Source organism: Micromys minutus, assembly GCF_963924665.1.
Source record: "Micromys minutus genome assembly, chromosome: 1".
NCBI classification, from domain to species: Eukaryota; Metazoa; Chordata; class Mammalia; order Rodentia; family Muridae; genus Micromys; species Micromys minutus.
The window spans coordinates 102514863-102526553 of NC_137969.1; the positions used below are offsets into that span (position 1 = coordinate 102514863).

Sequence of the window (11691 nt, forward strand, 5' to 3'; positions counted from 1 at the left end):
ACACACACACACTCTCACACAATCACATATACTCACTCATACTTACACACTCACATATACTCACACTCACACATACACATACACATGCACTCACATTCACACACTCACACACTTACACACACACTCACATACACTCACACACACAGACAGAGACAGGCAGGCAGGCAGACAGACAAACAGACAGAGAGATGGGGGGGGAGATCTTACCAGCTCTCTTGCTCCCTCAGCCATTCAGACCAGGTCCTACCAGAGACGGAACAGGAATGGCTGCCACCTTGTCAGAGGTTCTCTCTCTATCACAGCCCTGTACTCAAACCTCCACACAGTCAGACAGCACAGCTGCTCGAGCCCTGGTAAAACACACCACCTATGTCACAGGGAGGACCTGAGTCAAGACCTGATCTGAGCATGTCACCGCTCTGTCCTTGATGAGAAAGTGCTGGAAGGCATCGGGACATGAAACGAACCCGTTCCATACCCTGACTGGAACTGCAACTTGACTTTGTAAAAACGTCCGGCCTGGGTCTGCAGGCCGGGTCCTGGTTCCTGTTTCTAGAAGTCTGAGCTGCAGCATCTCTGGCCTGACTCTGTCTTCCTAACTCCTGGTTGTTGTTTCAAAAGCCACTGTTTAAACATAAAACAAGTGTGATCCCAAGGGCGGGTTGTATGTCACACCTGGAGCAAACTAAGCCTTGGGACATTATGTTCTCCCCTGTGAACCAGGAGGGTATGTGTCTGCCCTACCACACAGCTGGGAGCTCTTCCATTGAATGTCTCTGTGAAAACATCAGCTCCCACACCCATAATCCCCTTTCTATGGCTCCATTCCCTGAAATCAACTTCAGTCCTAACACACTGCTTGTGAGCTGGGGGTGTGGCTCAACTGGAAGAGTACTTGTCTGGCATGCATGAAGCCCTGGATCCATCTCCGGCCTGGCATTGAACCAGTTATGGTGGTACATTCCTGTAATCCGAGTGCTGGAGCCTAGAGGGAAAAAAAAAAAAATTCAACACCATCTTCAGCTACAAAGAAAATTTGAGGCAAGCCTGACCTACGAGCAACCCTGTCTCCGTGGTGATAGTGGTACTGATGGTGCTGATATTGATGGTGGTAGCAATGATAACAGTGATAGAAAAGGTGGTGATCATGGTGGTGATGGTGGTAAAGACGGTGATGGGAATAATCATGGTGATGGTGATGGTGGTGATAGCGATGATGATGGTGATGGTGATTTCTCCAGAGGAAAATCCCATTTGCATAGCTTTTATTAAGTATTGTTGCAATCTTTCTATTTCATTGCTGTTGTCAATCTTTTTCTGAGCCTAATAGATACATTAGTTTCTGTCATATGTTTATATATTAGAAAAAAAATAGCATACACAGGATTCATTATGTAGGACTTTAAAGCACTAGTGGGCCTTGGGTGGTGTCCCCCATGACTGGTTCTGACTATACAATGTTCGTTAAGACATAATTATCTGAGGCTTCTGTGTATATTATTAAACTCCCACACAACTGCCCCAGACCCTGCTTGGGATACCTGTGTTTGTAGACTGTGTTTTGTCCCACCAGCCCTCAGAGTCACCGTTGCTTGGTGATGGTAAATAGCAGGCTAGGGTAGTGGTGGGTGATTTTTGTTTGAGGATTCCCCAAAGACAGTGAACCTGCCTTTCATCTACAGGAGGAGGTAACCATCTCCACCTTGGAGTCTTTCCAAGGGTCCCTGGAGTAGGGCAGAGGCAGGGTGAGGTCAGAGGGATCGCTGAGTTTCAGGTCACAAAGAAGATCCATGGCTTTCCTGGAAGGTTCAACCCTCTACCCCTCAAACTCCTTCTAGTGACATAACTCAAATGTCTTCGCTGTGTCCAAGTCACTAACCCTGCCTTGCCTCTACAGAAACACATTTTAGGATACAAAGGACCACAGTCTCTGCAAAGATGCTCATACCCTACACAAGCAGATACTTTCTTGCACCCCAGTCTCTGCAAAGACGCTCACACCCCTACACAGGCAGATACACTCTTGCAGGTCTTTGTTTTCCTGTGAGGATCTTAGAAAAATGATTTTAAAAAAACTCATTCTGCTACCTGTGAGCTCTGAGCGACACTCCCGGGAATACGCTCAAAATCGCTGGCTGCAGAGACTCTGGGAGATATCTCCACACCTAAACTCACAGCAGAATGGTTGGAAGCCATCAAGATATGCAAATAACCCACATGTGCATCACCAAATGAGTGGGTATGGCCTACAGTGGGATACTGTTCAACCTCTCAGAGAAGAGGAATTCTGCAACAGTACCAGGAAACCATGACAGCATCCATGCTGAGTAAAGCCAGCCAGTTACACAGAATCAAATGCTGTGTGATTCCACACACTAGAGGTCCCTAGGCTTGTCAAGTCCAGAGACACAGCAGAGGATGGAGGTGCCAGGAGTGGATGGAAGGGAAATGCATGCTCAGGGCTTAACAAGGGTGGAACTGCAAGATGGTTCAAAGGTTCTGAAGGTTGTCAGGGAGAACAGCTGCCCTGCAATGCTGACACCTTTAATACCACCCACCTTACCCCCCAAAACACTGAAAATGGTCGGTGTCATATTACATACATTTTAGCATAATTTTTTAAGTTAAAAAACATTGGGTCAAAGGAAGCAGGTTCCCTAAAGGAATAGAAGAACAGGGTGAATGCCTATTACAGAGAGATTTATTGGTTTCCAGGTTAGGGAGCGGGTACTTCATGCTGTAGATGCCGAGAACATGACAACTGCTTTAGCCTTCAGGGCCAGATACCTTGGCTCTCCCCATCTGACAGTCAAGGGCTGGAGCATTCCCGAAAAGTGGTCTTCAGTCCACATGGAAAGACCTAAGGAGAGAGACTGCAGCAGTGGCAGCAGTGTTAGGCCAAACACACGCATCGGCCAGGAATGGGCAGCCCTGGGCTCTCTCTCTCTCTGCGTGTGCATTTGTTGAACCCAAGAGTGTGAGCTGCACTGTGAGAAGAGTAGAGGCAAAAAGGTCAGTGACCCATCAGTGCCTATGCCAAACACTGCTCTTGGCCAGTGTGTAAGCGAACTCTCTAGGTTCCCTGTCGCCTAGGACAGGAGCCATCACTGTCCTGCCCTGGCAGCTCAGAAGAGTAGCGGAGCACAAGGCTCCATAATGACCATACTCATGACTAACACCTGGGCCACCAGGACACCTCTGGTACCTTTAGTTAGTATTGTCATTTTGACTTCACCCAGTCTTAAGTTTTGAAAATCTGCTTTTCATTTAAGGACATGTTTCATTTTGTAACTGTCTTAGGGTTTACTGCTGTGAACAGACACCATGACCAAGGCAACTCTTATGAAGGGAAACATTTAGTTGGGGCTGGCTTACAGTTCAGAGGTTTAGTACAGTCTCATTATGGTGGAAGTATGGCAGTGTGCAGACAGACATGGTGCTGGAGGAGCAGAGAGTTCTGCATCTTGATCAGAAGGCAGCCAGAGGGAGACTGTCTCTTCTGTAGTGGGCAGAGCTTGACCACTAAGAGCCCTCCAAGCCCACCTACACAGTGACACACTTCCTCCAATGAGACCACACCTATCCCAACAAGGCCATGCCTCCTAACAGTGCTGCTTACCCCTAGGCCAAGCATATTCAAACCACCACAGCAACTGAATTCTAATACCACCAGCACAACTTGGAATTCATGCCTACTGCTACTTTGTTACTAAGTCTTAGTCTGGACTGCATGAAACCCCTTAGAGATGTGAATCTGAGTGTGGGATACATCAGGGCAGGAGAACAGCTCTAGCTATCAGCCTTTAGCTGAGGAAGGTCCTCTAACGATAAATACACTGAAAGGCTGATCTGTAGTCCTCTACTGAGCTTCCCATGGGAGGAAAGTGGGCAGGGACTTGGGCCATTGATTGAGTACGTCCCCAGAGGTCTGCATTTTGGTACCAGCATTGGAATTATCTGTAAGGCAATGGTTCTTGAGTTTGCACGGACATCTTGATCATCAGAAGAATTTGATCTGACGTGGTTGCCAGACACCTGGAGTCTCTAATGTATTCGTGGGTCAGGACACCTGAGGAGTCTGCTCTGGGACCCAGTGCCGAGAGGTGCCACAGTTCCTTCCATGACTGATCTTAAGGATCTCTGGCCAAGTCAGTTGACAGCCTCAGGTAAGAGACTAACTCCTGGCCTAGACACTGGTCCACTAGCCACCTGATCACCGTCACAGGCGAGCATCTGCACCTGTGCCCACTATTGAACTGGGAAGCAAGACAAGGCAGCCGTGAGAATGAATTAAGAAAGAGAACTTTGTAGGGACCTTTAGTTGGTGACATGATGATTTATTTACCCCTGGTACTACCCTGAGGCAGACAAAGAGGCCCAGTGACCCTCAGGGAAGTCCTGTCATCTTGGCCAAGAGGAACCACTGACCTATGACATCTGAAAGGCTACCCTTCTTTGTCAGCCTGACTGCACTTGGCATCACCTGGGAGAGCATGTCTGTGTGGATATCTCCAGAGGTGTGACCGAGGAGGGAAGACGCACCTCTGTGAGGGCAGCACCATCCACGAGGCTGGAGTCCTGGAATAGCGCAGGTAAAATGGAGAAAGCTAGCTGAGCAGCAACATCCTCTGCTTCCTGGCTGCAGGTACAATGTGATCAGCTGCTGCAGGCTTTTGCCTTCCTAAGCCCTAAACCAGGAGCCAAAAAAAAAGGGGGGGTGTTGGGGGTAAGTCCTTTACATTGCTTCTGTCAGACAATCTGTTACAGGGACGGGACAAAATGGGCAGCGTCTATGCTGCCTCCAGGCAAGCCTAGGGTTATTTCAAAAGAACTGGGAGTCCCTGGTGATGCGGTAGAGTATGGGGCGTGTGCCCACGTTTGGAAAACAAGCAAAGTTCACTAAGATAAAAGGGGAAAGGTTTCTGAAGTTGACTCTTGGAGTGTGCCCCACCCACCTTCTCAGAAGTCTTTGGTAAATGCTCTGGCTGAGAAGCTGAAAGAGAGCAGCTGATGTGGGGAATGAGGTCCGGGGAGGGTGGATTTGGGCCTGGAAAATACAGTGTCTGGTGAAGCCACCAGAGGCCCAGTCAGAGCACAACTGGAGACACACTGCCTGGTGAGAGCGGGAGACTGAGCTAAAGCCCACTGGCTGGGGGAATGGGGTCCCCCCATCCAGTCAGCTCACTGGGTAGCTGCTCCTAACTCTCGAGGTCAAATGCTGCTAATGCTAAAATTTCAGCTATCTCAAAATGGAGCACAAGGAGGTTTGTTATAGGTGAATCGCTTCAGAGGAGAGGTGATGCTTTCTAGCCCAGAGTGTCCCACTTCCAGAACCATTGATCCGGCTGAAATCATCACTCGCCCGTCCGTCCCTCTGCCTCTACCAAAAGAAGGCCTCCCACGTAGACTGTTCATGGTGACCAAGGTACCCTCTTTCCTTGCCAGTCCACAGCCAGCTTTCAGTCTGTGTAGGTGCTCTAGTGAACAGATGACAGAGTAACACTTGAGTTGTGAGCTGACAGGAACCACACAGCCCCCTGAAAACTGGTATTACATCTGCTAAGGCAGTCCCTTCCCAACCTGGGGCCTCAGGAGTCCTCAAAAAAAGGGGGAGGGGATTCCTAAGCCCTTGACTCTCACTGTTCTTACCTCCAGGCTGTCTCTCAGATGAGATGGGTTTTCTTTCTTTCTTTTTTCTTTCTCTCTTTCTTCCTTTCTTTCTCATTTTCTTTTGTTCTTCTTTTCTTCTTTTACTTTCTTTTTTAGGCAGCAAGAAAACCTGTGTTTAGTCCAAAAATACACATTAAAAAGGAAAAGAAAAATAGCCAGGTGTAGTGGCACACCCTTGGAGAGGTAGAAGCAGCGAGATATCTGGGGCTAACTGGCCAGTCAATCTAGCCAATGAGAGACCCTGCTTCAACAGTTAGTAAATGTGGATGAGGAACTAGAATGCAGATTGTTTTGCCCCCACAAGCATGCAGACATGCACATACATACATGCACATACATACTACACACACATACATAAACCAGCTTGAAGGCACAAATATACACACAAATACACACACGTTCAGACATGCATGTTCACACACAAACCAGCCTGAAGGCACAAATACACACACAAACATGCAGGCATACATGTGTACACACTTGTGCACACACTCAAGCATACAAACATTCATGTGCACACACACACAAGCATGCAGATATGCACATACACACACATTTGTGCACACACACAATCATGCAGACACTTAAATGAACACACACATACACACACCAACTTAAAAACACAAATGCACACAAGCATGCAGACACATGCACACACACACAAACACACACAAACCAATCTGAAGACACAAATATACACACAAATATGTAGACACACATATGTACACACACATACATATGCAAACAAGTGTATGAGTGTGTATATACCCACATACACATATAGATAGATGCTCATACATACCCAAATAGTACCACCTACTAGGAACCAAATGTTCAAACACATGAACCTATGGAAGATAGTTCATATCCAAACCACAATGTATAAACCTTCCATGGATATCAGAGAGAGAAAAGGAGGAGAGAAGGGAAGTCAATTCCTGCTAGCCATATCTCTTTCCCTGTGTTCACCTACGGAATTTGTCACTAGCCCTGGAATCACAAAGTGGGCACAGTGCTGACCCCACCATATGCTGGCAGCCACCTCTGTCTGCCCCTGCCTTCTTAGGTGCAGGTGGGCACAAGCTCCATCGGCGTGGGAATGGCCCCTTTTCCCTTAGAAGCCCAACCTTGAAGCCATTTTGGAAAGATATCAAGGTTTCTGGTATCTGCCCGTTAGCCCCCAGCTGGTTGGTTTGAAAGCGCCTTTGAGGATCAAAGGTATTATAGAAGGTTATAAGACTTGAAGATCAAGGAGAGTCACCTGTTCATCAAAGGAGAGGAGGCCTTTCCTAGGAGGTTCAGGCCAGGACAATGTTAACCACAGGGAACTCTGCTTTTGGAGGAATGCTCCACATGGCTAGGGAGCTAGAGAGGCTGGAGGGCCTGCCCCCCCCCCCAGCCCCCGACCCACACACACTCAGTGTGAGACTAGGAAGCAGCCAAGAGGAGCCCAAGAGGGGGACCAGGGACTGAGGTTGCATGATGTTACCACAACCTTGTGTGGCTGTGAGGAAGTCAGAAGAAAAAAAAAAAAAGACACCGAGGCAGAAGGGAAGGAAGGCAAGACAGGCAGAGGACAGCCACATCCTTAGAAACAGAGCAGCACTGGATGGATGGCGTGTGTGCACATGTTGTGCTGGCTCCTGTGGAGGGAAGGCTCACCCAGTTCTGAAAAACTGCTGACACCATGTCACCAAATAACCACAACTCCTCACACTGTGTGTATGCATATTTTTAAACAGTGGTAGAGAGGGACAGGGGGGACTTTGGTCTCCTTCCCGGAGAGCACTGGGCTGGGCTCAGGAGAATAGACTGCTTTCAAATACTGCCCATCTATTCCCATGCAACCCAGCCTTCCTCGGGGCCAGAATTCCCTCCTATGGACAACCTTGGCTGTGGGAATTCAATCCATAGGATCCCTTACCTCTTGAATCAGGCCAGGGGCATTGACTTCATGGTGATCCAGAGAAGTCTGAATCCTGGCATCATGGGTGTGGTTCCAGCTCCACAGGTCTCCCACTCCTCCAGGGCTGTGCTTGGTTTTTAGAATCTCAAAGGGGCCTCCCTCCCTCCCCTCTGTCTCTGAGGCTCAGACAATAGAAGCTTGCTAATTGGGAGTCTCATCTTACACCTGGTGTGGTTTGCTAAAAGCTTGGGTATTCACTCTCACCTTGGGAGAGTAAAGGGACTGCTGTAGCAACAGGCTTCAGAAATATCATTCCATCTGGTAATGGGAAAGAAAAAGCAATATGCCTCCCCTACAGCCATGCTTCAGCTACACCCCAGGTAGCAGCAGGACCAGCTGCAAAATGCCCTCCCTAAAGGAGATGCAGCCGACACAGCATGTTTGAAATAAGCTTGCTCCCCTTCTCCTGCCCTTCATATAAAGAACTGAGGGAATTTCCCAGCCAGCTACAGAGTGGGTGATTTGGAGGAACTCATTCTGTACAGTCATGGGGCAGGGGGAGATGGCTCAGTTACCTACATGCTTGCCCTGATATCATAAAGTCCTGATGCTCACATCAAAAAATAAAATAAGACAAAAGAATAAAAAGAAAAAAAATGTGGTGGTATCTTCTTGCAACCCTAGCTCTGGAAAGGCAGAGTCAGGCAGATCCCTGGGGCTTTCTGGCCAGCCAAGTAGCCTACTTGAAGAGCTTCAGTCCTGAGACAGATTTTGTTAGGAAGAAAGAAAGAAAGAAAGAAAGAAAGAAAGAGAGAGAGAGAGAGAGAGAGAGAGAGAGAGAGAGAGAGAGAGAGAGAGAGGGAGGGAGGGAGGGAGGGAGGGAGGGAGGGAAGGAGGGAGGGAAGGAGGGAGGGAGTGAGGGAGAGAGGGGAGGAAGGGGAAAGGAAGGGAGAGAGGGAAGGGGAAGGAAAGAAAAGGAAAGGAAAGGGAAGGGAAGGGGAGGGGAGGGAAGGAAAAAGAAAAGGAAGGGAAAGAATCAAAATGTAAACTGCCAAGATGACTTAGCATGTAAAAGAGTTTGCTACCAAGTCTGATGACAAGAGTTCAATCCCTGGGACCCACTGTAAGGTAAGAACGGTCTCTCACAAAATGTTGGCCTCTGACATCCATATGCAATTCAGTCTCTGGTCTTACACACACACACACACACACACACATGCACAGGACGTACACAAATGCACATGTACACAAGCACATGCACACACATATATAAACATACACAAATGAATACAAGTACACTCGAATAAATAGATACTTGAAATTTTAACACACCCCAGCATGCAAGTGTGTGCACACACAAAGAAAAATCCAAACAAGCCACTAAGCCATTGACATGAAAGAAATACTTTATCTTTTCTAAAGCATGTCAGATCTGGCTCCAAGCTTCCCACCGGCTTGCCAAGGGTTGGGGGAGGGGGGAGCTGGTTTCAGTTGTATCTTGTGGTTCCTTCTTAACCTCTTGCAGTGTTTGATGCTCATGCTGTCCGAGAAAATGAGGTACCAGGCCACAGTTGGTTTCCCTTCAAAGCAGCGCAGCCCCTCCCAGTCCCCACCAGCGAGCCTGCAATCAGAGCTGGCAGGCCTCCTGGAACTCCCCAAAGCTCCCAGGTTCTTTCCTGGATCCTGAGGACAACCTCCTTGCACTGCACACAGCAGTGTAATGAGATGCTATTGGCTGTTCTTCCTCCTCATCCCAGGCTTCAAAGCAGCAGGCCTGTCACAGTCACGCCCTCCTCCATCCTCGGCACTTCTAAATATACATGCTGGCAATCTACAACTCATTCCTTTTAGGCACAATAAAATTGCCCTTAGGTTTCCCAAAAAACCGTGGTGCTGTGTAAGTGATCTCTTCAAATAACCAGTTGCTCGCTCCCTCCCTGACTCACTACAAGAACGTGTCAAACTAACCAAGCTTGTTCCTTGTTATTTATGAGTCACAGATGTGGACCAGAGAGATCCCGGGGGATTGGATGGGCCGGCTCCTAAGAGTCTTTGATGGTTAGGGAAAGTGGCTTCCATAGATGGTAGTTCAAACATTTGGAGATAAAAGAGCACACGGGGACCTGCTCCAAAGCCAAATGCCTTGCTCAGTTTCTCTGATTCCTTGTAGCTAACTTATAATGGGATGCCTGGAATAGTCTAGAAAACCTCTACACAGAGTTAAGGGAAAATAATAGGCTGCTAGTGTTTCCTGGCTATGAAAAAAAAATGTTGGAGAAATTCAACAGAGTAGGGAGAGTTTGTTTTGACATCTGGTTGGTTTCAGAAGCTTAGGTTCATAGTTGGCTGGCCCTGCTGCTCCAGGACCTGTGGCAGGGTGGCATGTCATGCCCCGCAACTCACAAAAGCTGCTCACCTTATGGCATCCAATAATCAAAGGGAAGGACAAGGAGATATCGGAGTCACAGCCTGGGTGATCTAACGTCCTTCTACCAGGCCCTGCCGCCTGAACCCTTCTTCAACCTTCCAAAGGTACCATCAGCGGAGGAACAAGCCCTCTGTGTTTGGTCCTCTGTGGGACATTCATGATGCCACCATTACTGAGTCACTGCTGTGTCTAGACTAGAAGCTGAGCCCTCCCTCCATTAGAATTCTGCTTGCATGAGATTCCCCATAGGATCTCACAAAATCCAGGGGAGCCTGCATCTCACGGTGTGGTTATGTGGAGTACTCCTGGTCATCAATCTATTCCAGATAACCAAGACTAAAAGGTATTTCCGCAGTCTATAAAGCACTTGCCTTGAAAACACAAGGACTTAACTTAAATGCCCAGAACCCATGCTAAAAACAAAAATCAAATAAAAGAACAAAACAAAACAGCAAAAACCAAACAAGTGTGGCACTGTCCACACATAACCCCGGTGCTGCGGAGGTAGAGACGGAGCCTTTCCAGAGTCCATAGGGCCACCCAGCAAGTTCCAGTCAGCAAGTTCCAGGCCTGTGAGAAACCCTGTCTGGAAAACCAAGGTGGACAGTGTCCTGAAGAATTATGCCTGAGATTGATCTCTGACCTACACACACACACACACACACACACACACACACACGTGCATACACAGGCATGCACACACCCACACAAAGACTCTATCTCTACACCTCCAGCCCAAAAGAATTAGAGTGTTTGTGCAAAGGCAGAGAGCCCCTCACACGCCTGCCATGGTCATGTCTCTTGGGTATGTGTTTGTGTCCCACATTTTGGCATTTCACAGGTCCGAGGAAACAGCAACACTCTGAGTCACACACAGCTTAATGGAGTCCACGTTAGACATGGTCCTCCTTAATTTGTGCCTTAAGGACATTCATAGATTTGTCATTAATATAACAGACCTTTCCCCAGAAGAACAGTCAGCTTTGATGCTGGCAGGTTTGTGTTCTGATCCATGAGGTGGAAGTCAGCCATGTGCCCTGGGAAGCCAGGTTGGCCCACAGGCCTCTTAAAGCTAATGTTGTTCACTTTCAAACACTTGGAGATCTTATGTTCAAGCACCACTGAGTCCATAAAACTGTGATATGTGCTTTTTCAAGTAGAGGACTGAACTCTGATTCATTGTTTTTCCTACTAAAGAAAAGCATGCCTCCTTTATTTCTTCTAAATGGAGAACAAATTATAAGTCTTGACCCTTGGGGAAGTAGGAGGAATCCCACAAGTCCATCAACATATGGGCCCCTCCTTCCTTCAGGTGGGTCATGTGTCCCCCTGTGAGGCCCCTGGTTCCCTCCTTCTTTCTCCAGAAGCCCTTCAGCTCAGTCTTTATTGACAGCCATGTAGAGGGAAAACCCTAGAAGGTCAGAGTGACCTTTTCCACTATTCCTTGGGGGTTGCGTTGTTCTGCTTGGCTCCAAAGAAGGGAAGCAGAAAACTGACAGCCAGGGAGCAACTGTTTGGAACCAGTCTTGAATGTCCTTATGAATTTTCAAGGACCATGCCTGAGGCAGCAGGGTGGTGGAAATACATTTCATACTCATTCACCATTCCTTACACCCCCAAACAAACACTCCTGTTATCTTTCCTAGGTTTCACACAGATGGAGCTTGTTCTAGCCAGAGTTTCTTCA

The 11691-nt window shown here is 47.9% G+C and overlaps 1 long non-coding RNA gene across 1 annotated transcript; it reads right to left on the reverse strand.

The window, feature by feature from the left end:
• Nucleotides 1-4488: 4488 nt before the first annotated feature.
• Nucleotides 4489-5773, reverse strand: LOC308437254. Its single transcript, XR_013975553.1, has 3 exons — nt 5650-5773; nt 4956-5477; nt 4489-4688 (listed from the first exon to the last, which is right to left on the reverse strand). It is a non-coding gene; the product is annotated as an uncharacterized lncRNA (long non-coding RNA).
• Between the last annotated feature and the right edge of the window lie 5918 nt (nt 5774-11691).